Genomic DNA, 14,314 nt, shown 5'->3' on the forward strand with positions numbered 1-14,314 from the left:
TGCTTTCTTTCTTTCTTTCATTCTTTCTTTCTTTCTTTCTTTCTTTATTTCTGCATGTGCAGGGAAGTTTTCATTTTTAAATTAGTTATTGCACAAATCAAAATATAAATTTTTGCTCTCATTTCTAGCTCACTGCTGATACCAACGTTTGACTCTCCTTGTGTCTGATTGGCCACATTTACCACAAAAGAACTGCCTTGGCCACAAACACAAATGAAAAACTGTACGTTGATTTTGTTCTTTACACTCATTTAGGAACGAGCATTTTCTATTTTTCCAGCGTGTGAACATATCTCCGATACTACTCTCTATAAAAAACAATCGGATTGCTTTGATATCGCTAGTTATATCCAACTTTCCGAACTTCCGTTACTATCTCTAACGATAGCCCGCTAGCATTGCACGCGTGGCCTCGCCTATCGACCGTCTTATTTACACTCGAATCACTGAAATCGCTCTGTTTGTGTTGGAGTTTGTGTTTGTGCTTCGAATCGCTTGTTGTGTTTGAAGTCTGTGTTTGTGCTTGTGCTTCGAATCGCTTGTTGTGTTTGAAGTTTGTGTTTGTGCTTGTGCTTCGAATCGCTTGTTGTGTTTGAAGTTTGTGTTTGTGCTTGTGCCTCGAATCGCTTGTTGTGTTTGAAGTTTGTGTTTGTGCTTGTGCCTCGAATCGCTTGTTTGTGTTTGAAGTTTGTGTTTGTGCTTGTGCCTCGAATCGCTTGTTTGTGTTGAAGTTTGTGTTTGTGCTTGTCCTTCGAATCGCTTGTTTGTGTTTGAAGTTTGTGTTTGTGCTTGTCCTTCGAATCGCTTGTTTGTGTTTGAAGTTTGTGTTTGTGCTTGTGCCTCGAATCGCTTGTTGTGTTTGAAGTTTGTGTTTGTGCTTGTGCCTCGAATCGCTTGTTTGTGTTTGAAGTTTGTGTTTGTGCTTGTGCCTCGAATCGCTTGTTTGTGTTTGTGCTTGTCCTTCGAATCGCTTGTTTGTGTTTGAAGTTTGTGTTTGTGCTTGTCCTTCGAATCGCTTGTTTGTGTTTGAAGTTTGTGTTTGTGCTTGTCCTTCGAATCGCTTGTTTGTGTTTGAAGTTTGTGTCTGTGTTCGAACCGCTTTGGTTGTATTTGGAGTTTGTGTTTCGAATCGCTTAACTGTTAGTTTGTGAGCGTGTGAACATATCTCCGATACTACTCTCTATAAAAAAACAAACAATCGGATTGCTTTGATATCGCTGGTTATTTCCAACTTTCCGAACTTCCGTTACTATCTCTAACGTTAAGTTAGCCCGCTAACATTTGCACGCGTGGTCTCGCCTATCGACCGTCTTATTTACACTCGAATCACTGGAAGGATACGGGTTCTATCCATGATTTCAGTCCTAAATTAGTAGTGATATTGGTAGCATCACTGCTAATTTATTGTTCATCTGTCATAATGGCGAATACATCGTATGTGTGTCTACCTCTGAGTGCAGGTGAGGACACGTTTGAGCTGCATTCGGTGCGGTTGGAGCTGGAGTCCGTGGAGAAGCAGATCCGTGATCTGCTGGGGAGGCAGGCCGAGCTGCGAGACCGACGATCAGCGCTTGAAGCATCACGCGCCGATGCTCACAAGTCAGTGGTTAGTAACTTTTCGACTCCGGCCTCCTCTACTCCGTGTATTTCTCTGCACAGGACCCGAGCATCCCTGCCCTCATTCACCCCGGCACCGACACAGCACCATGGACCCTGGATGATGCCACAGCGGAAGACACGAGCCAGGACCAGAGCAAGGACCTCTCCGCCCCTCCCGGTCTTCGAGATCTCCACCCGGAACCGCTTCTCCCCTCTTCGCGAGACGGAACGCGACGACGCTGTGATCATCGGCAGTTCCATGGTCCGGCATGTCCGCGCTACCTCAGGTAAAGGTATGGTGCGCACTCACTGCTTTCCTGGTGCTCGTGTTCTCGATGTCGCTGCGCAGGTCCCCGAGATCCTGAACGGTGACGAGCGCGTCGGAGCTGTCGTGCTGCACGCGGGGGTGAACGACATCAGGCTGCGGCAGACGGAGGTTCTGAAGAGGGACTACAGGAGCCTGATCGAGACGGTATGCAGAACATCGCCTGAAGCAAAGATCGTCGTGTCTGGACCGCTTCCCACGTACCGACAAGGACAAGAAAGGTTCAGTAGATTGTTTGCACTAAATGAATGGTTGATGTCATGGTGTAATGAACAGAGACTGCTCTTTGTAAATAATTGGAATCTGTTTTGGGAGCGACCTAGGCTCTACCGTGCTGATGGCCTGCACCCCAGCAGAATCGGAGCGGCTGTTCTGTCGGACAACATCTCCAAGACGTTACACACCATATGACTAGTAAGTCAAAGTCCAAATCACATTCTTTGCTGTCCCAAATTAATTGATATAAGTACCAGTGTAGAACACTATATAGAAACTGTGTCTATTCCTCGTTTAGTGAGGCCAAACAATAAATCTACTGTAGGATCTAAGAAAAATCGAATTGTGATTAAACCAGAAAATCTCAATATTAGTGAACAAAAACAATTTCTAAAGCTAGGTCTTCTAAACATTAGATCGCTTACACCTAAGGCGGTTATTGTAAATGAAATGGTCACTGATAATAGCTTCGATGTACTCTGCCTTACTGAAACCTGGCTTAAACCAAATGATTATTTCGGTCTTAATGAGTCCACTCCACCAGGATACGGTTATAAGCATGAGCCCCGTCTGATTGGTCGTGGCGGCGGTGTTGCAACAATCTATAGAGATATTCTTAATGTTACTCAGAAAACAGGCCACAGGTTTAATTCGTTTGAAGTACTTGTTCTAAATGTTACGCTCCTAGATGTAAGAAAGAAATCCTTATTATCTCTAGCCTTGGCTACCGTATATAGACCGCCAGGGCCTTACGCTGATTTCCTAAAAGAGTTTGCAGATTTTCTCTCAGATCTATTGGTCAATGTCGATAAGGCAATAATTGTTGGAGATTTCAACATACACGTTGATAACACAAATGATGCGTTAGGAGCTGCGTTTACAGATTTATTAAACTCCTTTGGGGTCAAGCAAAACGTTAGTGGTCCCACTCATCGTCTTAATCATACTCTAGATTTAATTATATCATATGGAACCGATCCAACCGATATAGATATTATACCGCAAAGTGATGATGTCACTGATCATTACATGGTAACTTGCATACTACGTACGGCTGAAATGTGTCATGTTGCGCCGCGTTATCGACCAGGCAGAACAATCCTTCCAACTACTATAGATAGATTCTTGAATAGCTTACCTGATCTATCTCCGCTCCTCAGTGAACCCAAACAAACAGAGGAACTAGAGGAAATGACTAGCAGTATGAGCACCATTTTCTCTAGTACATTAGAAACTGTTGCACCAATTAGATTAAAAAAGGTTAGAGAGAAAACTAAAGCACCATGGTACAACAGTGCTACGCATGTTATCAAGAGAGAAACTCGTAACTTAGAGCGCAAATGGAAACAAACTAATTTAGAGGTCTTTAGAATCGCGTGGAAAGACAGTATGTCACGTTATAAAAAGGCTCTAAAAGCAGCCAGGGCTGAGCATCTCCGCAAACTAATAGAAAATAACAAAAACAATCCAAGGTTTTTATTTAACACTGTGGCTAGATTAACAAATAAACAGACATCACCTGAACAAAATATTCCGTTACATTTTAATAGTAATGATTTCATGAATTTCTTCACTGAGAAAATAGAAAGCATCAGAAACACAATTGTAAATGTACAATCTTTGACAGCGTCTTATGATTCAGCCTCAATTATCGCCCCTCAAGAACAACTACAGCGCTTTACAACTATAGGACAGGAAGAGCTAAATAAACTTATCACTGCATCTAAACCAACAACATGTTTATTAGATCCAATACCCACTAAACTACTGAAAGAAGTGTTACCTGTAGTGGAAGAGCCTCTTCTCAATATTATTAACTCGTCTCTATCTTTAGGACATGTTCCAAAAACATTCAAGCTGGCAGTTATAAAACCTCTTATTAAAAAACCACAATTAGATCCAAATAACCTAGCAAATTACAGACCCATTTCAAATCTTCCATTTATGTCTAAAATACTAGAAAAAGTTGTGTCCGCTCAACTGAGCTCTTTCTTGCAAGAAAACGATATCTATGAAAAGTTTCAGTCTGGATTCAGGCCACATCATAGCACAGAAACTGCGCTGGTTAAAATTACAAATGATTTACTTTTAGCTTCTGACCAAGGCTGTATCTCAATACTAGTTTTACTCGATCTTAGTGCTGCGTTTGACACTATAGATCATAAAATACTCTTAGATCGACTTCAAAATTACACTGGTGTTCAGGGACAGGCATTAAGCTGGTTTAGATCGTACCTATCAGACCGTTACCATTTTGTCCATTTAAATGGGGAAAAATCAAAGATAACGTCAGTAAATTATGGAGTGCCGCAGGGATCTGTATTAGGCCCCCTGCTATTCTCAATTTATATGCTGCCACTTGGTAATATTATAAGAAAACATGGAATAAGTTTCCACTGTTATGCCGATGACACTCAATTATATATTTCATCTAGACCAGATGATAACACTAAATTATCTAAAATGACAGAGTGTGTTAAAGATATAAAATATTGGATGACGTGTAATTTTCTTCTATTAAATTCAGATAAAACGGAGGTATTACTGATTGGTCCAAAAAACTGCCCACAAAACCTCTTACAATACAACCTTAATCTAGATGGACGTCCTGTTACTTTATCCTCTACAGTAAAAGACCTGGGTGTTAAACTAGACCGCAACTTGTCTTTTGAAAATCATATTTCAAATGTCACAAGAACAGCCTTTTTCCACCTTAGAAACATTGCTAAGCTACGTAATATGCTATCAGTTTCTGATGCAGAAAAGTTAGTTCATGCATTCATGACCTCGAGACTAGATTACTGTAATGCTTTATTAGCTGGTTGTCCTGCATCCTCCGTAAACAAGCTACAGTTAGTCCAAAATGCAGCCGCTAGAGTTCTTACTAAGTCAAGAAAATATGATCATATAACACCAATTTTATCATCTCTACACTGGTTACCTATTAAGTTCCGTATCAATTACAAAGTATTGTTACTGACATATAAAGCCCTAAATGGTTTAGCTCCTGTGTATTTAAGAGATCTTCTATCGCCATATATTCCATCGCGCTCTTTAAGATCGCTAAATTCGAGGCTTCTGGTCGTACCTAGGATAACTAAGTCCACTAAAGGAGGGAGGGCGTTTTCACATCTAGCTCCTAAACTCTGGAATAGCCTTCCTGATATTGTCCGAGGCTCAGACTCGCTCTCCCAGTTTAAAACTAGATTAAAGACGCATCTCTTTAGCCAAGCATTCACATAATGCATCTCATACCTTTTATACTACTGTTAAATCAGATCAAATGCATTCATATTATGAACAGCAGCTACGCTAATTATTTCCCATCTGCCTTTTTTGTTGTTATCTCGGGACGCCTGTCCCGAGATAACTCAAATAGAGTTCGTCAGCTCCAGTTATGTATCCAGCCTCTCATGGAGACTTCAGATAACCCAACGCCTGTGATGAGACGACTCGACGCCTGTGAAGAGACGACCCAACGCCTGTGAAGAGACGACCCAACGCCGGCGATATGTTATGCCCTAAATTTCATGATTAACTAACTGTATTTTGTGTGTATATTTTTGAAATGCATTTTCTGTAAAGCTGCTTTGAAACAATGTGTATTGTGAAAAGCGCTATACAAATAAACTTGAATTGAATTGAATTGAATACGCCTACAGTTTCAATAGGTCAGAAATTCCAATCCATTTACTGTTACATTTCTCAAAACAAGACTGACAGGGAAATGTGACACACATTCACAAGAACAGAAATGTGCATGTAACTTCCATCTAATGCATGCAATTCAAGACTTAAGATGACATTTAGAGGTGTTTAATCAGGGAAGCATCACTTATTACTGCTCAAAATAAGTGTGTGCGTCATCCTGCAGTGTTTGTGCTTTCATGATGATTCCTAATATTATTCATGTTGTTGAGGAGAGTTTGCTGCTACTACTAAGTGATCAAACACCAATTTTGGACCAGAATACAGCTGCAAAAATCCCATTGGAAGAAGGGACCTGATATCACAGAGACTCAGAACACCCTAGAAGCCACTCAGAACACCATAGCAACGCCTTGGCAACCACCCATAACCTAACATTGTGGCGCCAACTACTGCACAGTGTAGGACTCTGAGCGTCTGTCACGTCCTCAGCACATGCACACTGAGCTCAGATTAGCTGCCTTTAATTGCAGCCACAAACTGTGATGAGATCAGATGTAGACACTCCCTGTTCTGGAAGAGAGATTCAGGGAGTTACGGCTCGATGGCCCAATGTCAAAGGGTGGAGAACACAACCACAGCCTCTCTCTGTTTGACTCTCTGACTGCATACACTTTATTTATTGTGCGTCTTTTCAAATCTCCACTGGTTTGGATTTGAAGTAAAACTGCAGATGCAACAGAGATAAACAACAATGCAGAAGTGACATAACTGAGCCAAAGAGCACCAACAAGCTTTTTTTTTGCGTTATTTAAATGTAAGATTATTTTTCTCCTTGTGATAAATAATTTACATCGCTCATGTAAGTAACAGTGTGACACATCATCACTACACAACACAACCATCTCTTACATCATCCTTGACTCCTTTTCCGTCATATTTCCGCAATTCCCGGCTGTCAAAGTGCTGATGTAGGAGTCCGTTGACTAACGCCATGCGCATATGCGGCTAATGAATCCTCCTCAAGAGAAAGAGTGACGAGTTCCGCAGATCAAACACTGAGAAAGAGAGAGAGAGAGAAAAAAATGTAAACAGAAATGTGCTGTTAGTGCCACTTTGCCATCATCGCGTCCCGTTTGAATGCTTAGCCAAGAATAACAATCCATAATTCATGAGCTGCCGTCTAGTCCACAGACACAAGTCAACGAAGCATTTATTATTCATTGGCACACACCTCATGTGATGAGCTCCAACAAATGGCTTTCAGGCCTGCTTTTTCTGTAAATCATTTATTTTAGTTTTACTTTCGTTTGTTGCTTTTTTTTCTTCCCTGGTGTTGTTGATGTTTTTTCTTTTCTTTTTCTTTTGCATTTTTTATTTATGAAAAAGGGATTAAATCATCATCTGGCAGCAATTAGCTGTGATTAACTTGTATTAGCATAAACAGAGAGCGAATGAGCATTAGAAAAATGCCCTGAAAAGACCTAATTTCAAATTCACCCACTACAGACCTATTAAATCAGTCTAGCATATTAACATACATGAATCACCGCGTACGATCATGAACTGCACATAACACTGTTTTATGTGAACGGTAGGGGTCAGAGGTCATGAGCAGCTTCTGCAACTGTTTATGAAAATGCATAATCACTCACACCGACCTCTGCCATGTTAATGTGCAGTCATTAGCGCTGTGAGAATAGCCTGATTTGATCATTTCTGTTGTGTAGAGGGATCCTGGGGCACATGTTTCCTCCGCTTTAATCGAATTTGAACCAAATTCACATCTGATATAGCTGTTTATTTCTCCCAGCGCTCCTGACAATATGCGTGTGTTGGTGACCTACTTTTGCTTGAGCTGATTCAGCAAGAGGCGGTGGGGTGCAGGATTCAGGGTCCCTCATGTCGATCAGTCTATTGTGTTTCAGTGTGTGTTTATATGTATATATGGGTGAGAGTGTGGCTAGCGTGTGTTAGTAGTATCAGAATGCTGATAAAAAACAGTTCAGCACACTGTAAACAAACACTTCCTCATGTCTTAAAAGTTAACAGAAAACGTTCACAACTCAAGTGGAGCAAGATGCATTAAGACAGTAAAAGGAGTTTGATCACAAACTCTGAACTTAACGTTTGCTAATGTGTTGCTGTCTCTGAGGTGAAGGAAGAACATCTCCCCAACACATGAAATCTAAAGAGGACAACGCAGAGATAAAGCCAGTTCCCAGAGGAATGGATGCAGATAAGAGTAAGAGTTTTGTTCCTGTATCTATACAAGCTCTAAATACATAGGAAATCGGCCAGTGATACGTCAGGTATGCTCTCTTGTTTTTTGTATTTATTATTATTATTATTATTTTTTTATATATATGTCTAGTCCTTAATATGCTATGTGTGTTTCAGTGTTTGTATTATGTACGCATCTAGTGGAAACAAATTTCCTCTCGAGGACAAATAAAAATGTATCTATCTATCTATCTATCTATCTATCTATCTATCTATCTATCTATCTATCTATCTATCTATCTATCTATCTATCTATCTATCAACAGGAGTGAATCCTGTAACATGGTCACTCAGTGTGGTCTGCACACGCTCAGTCAGTGGTTATGTTTATACACACACGATAAGGAATTCATTCTGATTGATGAATCCACCCGTAGTGTTAACATGAACACAAAATAAAGTGATTGAGCATTTATATGTCACAAGCTTCTAATCAGAGTTTTTTGGCATGCTTGTACTGAAAGAATATGCAGTTGCTACATTGCTTCTTTTCTTTGTTTTAAAGACTTAATATTTATCTATTTCATTCCTGATTAGGAGACGACGAGCACATGAACCGTTGTGCTGTGCTGTTATATTTATCAAGCAGTAAAAACATGCCATTCCCACGTCTAAAACAAAGTGTCTGTGGATGAGAGTCTGAAGTGAGGACTGATGGGACGTAGTTCTGCTCCACTTCACAGACGATGAGTGGTAGGGGAATTTTAGAACAACACAACAGTCATTTATGACAATATATTTAACAACAGAATTACAAATCTGAAAGCTTATTTGAAAACATATAAATGCAGTTTGACTTTCTGTTTGACTATCACACACTTGCATTTAATCAGATAGAGTATGGAATATGCCTATTTGGCATGGGGAGACACACACACACACACACACACATCCCTGTCTGGGATAGAAATAATGGAGAGTGAGGAGTTGTGTTGGAGGAGGGATGCTGGAAAACTGTTGTGGAACTGAGGTAAGTCAGATCTATATAAATGCCTCCTCTCGTGCTGATTGGTTAGATTATCTGATCGTGCTCATCCCGAACTTTGTTAAATACAACATCTTTCCTTTTTTGTGACAAGCGGGTTAGAAACAGAAAATTGTCCAATACCCTGCTTTAAGTACCATAGCACACACTGTATTTCTGCTTTTCTATAAACACCACCTACTGTCAGAGAGTGAAACTGCTTTTTTATTCAATCCATCTGCTATTTTTATTAATGAATTTATCTGGACAGACAAATGTGCATGTGAAAATTGGACAGAAATGTTGTGCCGAACATTTCTATTGGATTGAATATGTTTTTATACTGTAGGCTACCTGGAGACTCTGAGACCCCAAACAGAAGTAATGCACATTTGTTTCATAGAAGTTTGGATGTTTGATACGTTTCGTTTAGCTTGTTAATAATCAGTAAGGAAATAGTAATATCTGATCAGTGACATCACTTTTGTGAAGTGTTTGAGAATATGTTTGATGGAATATGGTATGGTATGATAAGGTCTGCTTGTGAAGATATAACAGCAAAATACCAGAACAGGTGTGGAACAGATTCATGCAACCATTAGAGCAAAGACACAAGTCACAACAAGAACTCTCTACCATTACCCACGCACACACACACTTGGTGTACAGACAAGAGTCATATTTCACCCGGCTATTTTTAGTCCTTTTAGAAGTACTTCTATGGTTATGATCAAATTAAAGCCACGTTACATAGAGCACAGTAATTGCACCTTCATTTGCATTGACGGTCTTACCTTACAAACTTGTTTGATTTCTGTAAAGCTCTGCACCTATAAACACAGTGTGCATGTCGAGACGTGAGTGAAAGTAGATTTCACGGCTGATGAAGGAGCCGGACAGAGCGACACGCGCTAACTGCATGAGAGGGCCATGATGTCTCAACCGCTAGCACACTTAGCCCTACTCCGGATTTAATTAGAGAGATGCGGGCCCTCTATAAAATGATATCGGTAAACACCATCTACCGTGTCCTTTCCTGCTAGCTATGGCAATGGCAGCAACCTCTTGACCCTGTTGGCTACAAAACGTTTGGTTCCTGAAAAGGGAGGTCAGAGGTCGTCACCTAGGCACGGACCATTGTCGATCCCAATGGTATTATGCTAAATATCCAATCGTTTAACTCTTTTGCTTAATCTCCCCTGTGGTTACCCTACAGGAGCACTTCTTTAATGGCAATACCGTTGTTATTCTGAGAGCAGTCATGCAAACAATAGTGCAGAGATGGCGGTCTCTGGGGGTTAGCAAACGGCTCAGTAACATGAATCAGAGTGACCAAAGAATGTGTGGTGTCGACCCTGCTGGAAACTTGCAATTATGTAAATAATGTGTCTGATCTTTAAAAATAAGAGCATCGTCTAGATAGAACAAAGTGGGTTAGAATCTGCATGTCAGGACTCGAGGACTTGCCGTTAGTGGCTCAACGGTAGCTCTATCTTCATGTTTCAGCCTGCTGGACAGACTACAACTCTTCCATCCTACCTAATGCCTGTGTGACGTATCCCGATCAATTTCACACCTGTTCGTTCAATAAGGCCAGAGGAAAACCCGTCCCCTGACTGAGCCTGGTTTCTCCCAATGTTTTTTTCTCCCTTTCTTTTTCCCTTTTTTAGAGAGAGAGAGAGAGAGAGAGAGAGAGAGAGAGAGAGAGAGAGAGAGAGAGAGAGAGAGAGACTTTTTGCACATGTCCACAGAATGAACCAGAGTGAATTAAATAAATAGCTTTAGACCTCAATAACGGTGGCGTGCTCGGAGGACTGACCTCCTCACTGCACAAAGACAGCTACTCTGTGTATTGTTCCTCAAAGGTGAAGCTAGTAATCAAACTGGATGTTATGCACACAGCAATTAATCATGTTGTACAGTCATGAGTCAGTTCAAAAACACTTACTATAACTTCTCAATCTACAACTACTCATAATAGGCTTTGGAGGCTATGCTATATTGTAAAAATAGTCACGGCTGAAGGGGTGTACAATGTAGCACAGCTGCTTATATAGTATTGATTAAATATGTAACATTTAAATAAAGCATTTAAAGTCCCTGTAAAGGCAATTCTTAAAAAAAATTCTAAACACATTATAAATGTTAGAAATGTATTGCGAAAACATATTACAAAGACTGTGAAATGTAAAGTACTGAATTGTGGAGTTAGACCTTTAAACAGTTTTTGGCGCGGCTAAAACGGGGGCTCGATGACACACTGGAGCCCCTGAGCTCCTGGACACGCCCCTACTTGATGACGCACTGACAACTGTGCCATCATCGGCAGTGCGTGCCCACCAATGAGTGTAAGTTTCAGCGGAGCCAACGGACACGCCCCCAGCGTTTGAGAGCAGAGAATACTGCTAGTTTTTTATTTTGATAGCTTAATTTATGTACTTGCCGGCTTTTTTTATCATTCAAATTTGGCTGGGTGGCTAATAACACATTTTTCTGTGGTGGGACAAACTCAGAACACATACTTAATTTTGACGTTACAAGGACTTTAAAATTCAGACAGGTGACAAATTGGGGGGTCAATCAAAAGTTTGATGATTTCAATCATATGATGTAATTTGCAATCACCAGGGGCCTCATTTATCAAACGTGTGTATGCAGAGATTTGAAGTAGAGTGTGCGTACGCTAAAACCCAGGCCAACGTTCATATTTATAAAAACGGTCTTTGACATGAAAAAGTGTCAAAGCAGATGTAAGCACTTTTCTTTGTGGCAGAGAGTCGGAGAACTGCATGTATTTGGAAATATAAGCAATTCTTGCCGCTCGCCATTCAAGTAAAGGATTTGGACGCTGACGGGTGCTCTTTTATATGTTAATGACATCAATTATGTGGCATTTAAAAGGCGGAGATGTGAAACCATTCAGCTGAGCACAATTTCAAGATCATTTGCAATTTATAAATTTCACTTCTGGCATAAACGGCATGCACGTTTTTGTGCGTACGTTCATTCTCTGAATCACACGTACACACATTTGAGAAAGGATCATAAGATCAAAGACACCTATGGGAGATTTTGGAGCTACATTCTGCACCACTATCATCAAACACCAAATGAGGGAATATCTTTTGGAAGATTGGTGGTCCATGTCTCCAGTAGAGCACCAGGGACTTAAATTGTGAACTTACCCCTTACTAAGACACGTTGTGTTGGTTTTTCTTTTCATTTGTCACCCATCTGAGCATATACTCTGTTTATTATTGTGCTGTAAAGCAGCTCTAAAAAGACAATAGAGTCATTATTCAGTTGAAGTCAGTATAGTTTTGATTCAGTTTGGTTCAAGGACTTTGCAAATTCATGAATTATGGAATGAGTTCAATTCAGCTATAAGCAGCTCTGCAGAAAACAGTGATGTCATCATCCAGCTCAGTCCAGTTCGCATCCAATAGTGACAGTGCAGTCAAATCAATAATACTTCAAATCAATAAGATTCTAAGTCTGCAAGGCATGCTGGGAAGAAAATGCTGTACTAGATTAAAGTGAGATGTGTAAATAAAACCAAGACAGCAACACCCAAACACAAATAGCAGCTTCTGCATCACAGGGGTTGTTCGTGTTTCCCTTTTTGCAGATTACCGCCTATCCTCTCTGCATCTTCTCTATTTTCTCTCGTACTTTTCTGCACTTTCACTTCTGCTGTAGCTTATGTACTGCCCCAGCTTTCTCTTTAAACTTGAGTGTTGTTGATTTTGTGTGATAAACTGTGACGTTCCTCATTTGTAAAACATTTGAGATGCAAGTGTCTGCAGAATGTCTAAATGTACTTGTCAGTCTCTTCTCGCGGCATCATCCACCCTTGCTCATATCTGCCTACCCTCAGAATCACAAGACAACACCCAGCAATCTACATCTCTAAACAAGGCATTTAAAACACCCATATGAGCTATTAAAACTTCAGTTACAAAACGTTCCCAAGACTTGAGTCCACCCCAAGCCTGTTGAAGAGTCTAGCCCTGAGCTGTAGACCCAGGAGGTTTCCACAGCAAGGTCAGACACCGAAGAGGGTTATTACATTACAATTAGGCCCTGGCAAACCAGCAGGGAGTGGCGGTTCGACTTTATGAGCCTGCAAGTAATATGGGCCTGTTTGCTGATGTTATCACACAGAGCTCTGGGAGGGTTTGGACAGTCCCTCGAGGTGTTTGCTGCTGTTTTAATCATGCACTTACTAGATTTCTAAATGTCTAAAATGGCCAGCTCTCTTTGAAGTCCTCACCTCTTCAACCTCACAGAAGAACAATCAATGTGAAAGACTCAAGGAGCAGCCAGGTTTGCTTTCTTGGTAAATCTTCTAAAGAATTACCTCCTACCCGTCTTGCGTTTCATTTTAAAACATTATTTGTACAATCATTAGTCTGACCTACTAAAGGTTTTATTGTTGTTCAGAGAAAAGATGATTATGTTACTTGCATTACACACATATAAGCTACCCAGACCACAAGACCACAGACAGGGTCAAACATAAAAACAGTGAATCCTTAGGTGACTGTGAACTGTCTGGATCATGTGTCCTTCACAGACAGGACACAAAGGAGCTGGAGTGAGTCCTAACCAGAGGATCTCCACCTGGAGTCTCCAGATATGCATAATGAAATGCATCTTACTTGCAGTATATGTTTTTAAAATGTGAGCATACTTTTTTATGGCTGTACCTGTATGTTAATAATAATAATAATAATTCATTACACTTATATAGCGCCTTTCTGGACACTCAAAGCGCTTTACATAGAAGGGGGGAATCTCCTCAACCACCACCAATGTGCAGCATCCACCTGGATGATGCGACGGCAGCCATATTGCGCCAGAACGCCCACCACACACCAGCTTACTGGTGGAGAGGAGACAGAGTGATGAAGCCAATTAGTATATATAGGAGGATGATTAGGAGGCCATGATGGACAGAGGCCACTGGGCAAATTTGGCAAGGATGCCGGGGTTACACCCCTACTCTTTCGAAAGACATCCTGGGATTTTTAGTGACCACAGAGAGTCAGGACCTCGGTTTAACGTCTTATCAGAAGGACGCCGCTCTTTGTCAGTATAGTGTCCCCGTCACTACACTGGGGCGTTAGGACCCGCACAGACCACAGGGTGAGCGCCCCCTGCTGGCCTCACTAACACCTCTTCCAGCAGCAACCTGGTTTTCTCAGGAGGTCTCCCATCCAAGTACTAACCAGGCTCAGCTTCAGTGGGCAACCAGTCTTGGGTTACAAGGTGATATG

The 14,314-nt window shown here is 41.0% G+C and overlaps 1 long non-coding RNA gene across 1 annotated transcript in view; it reads right to left on the bottom strand.

Annotated features, from left to right (window-relative positions):
• LOC307005066 overlaps positions 1–14,314 on the bottom strand; it is a 141,892-nt gene that overhangs the window by 71,728 nt on the left and 55,850 nt on the right. The window contains exon 3 of the long non-coding RNA XR_013799212.1: positions 6,701–6,846. This is a non-coding gene — a long non-coding RNA (uncharacterized lncRNA). The remainder of the gene's footprint in view (positions 1–6,700; positions 6,847–14,314) is intronic.

The sequence above is a fragment of the Phoxinus phoxinus genome, assembly GCF_949152265.1.
Source record: "Phoxinus phoxinus genome assembly, chromosome: 10".
Classification (NCBI taxonomy): Eukaryota; Metazoa; Chordata; class Actinopteri; order Cypriniformes; family Leuciscidae; genus Phoxinus; species Phoxinus phoxinus.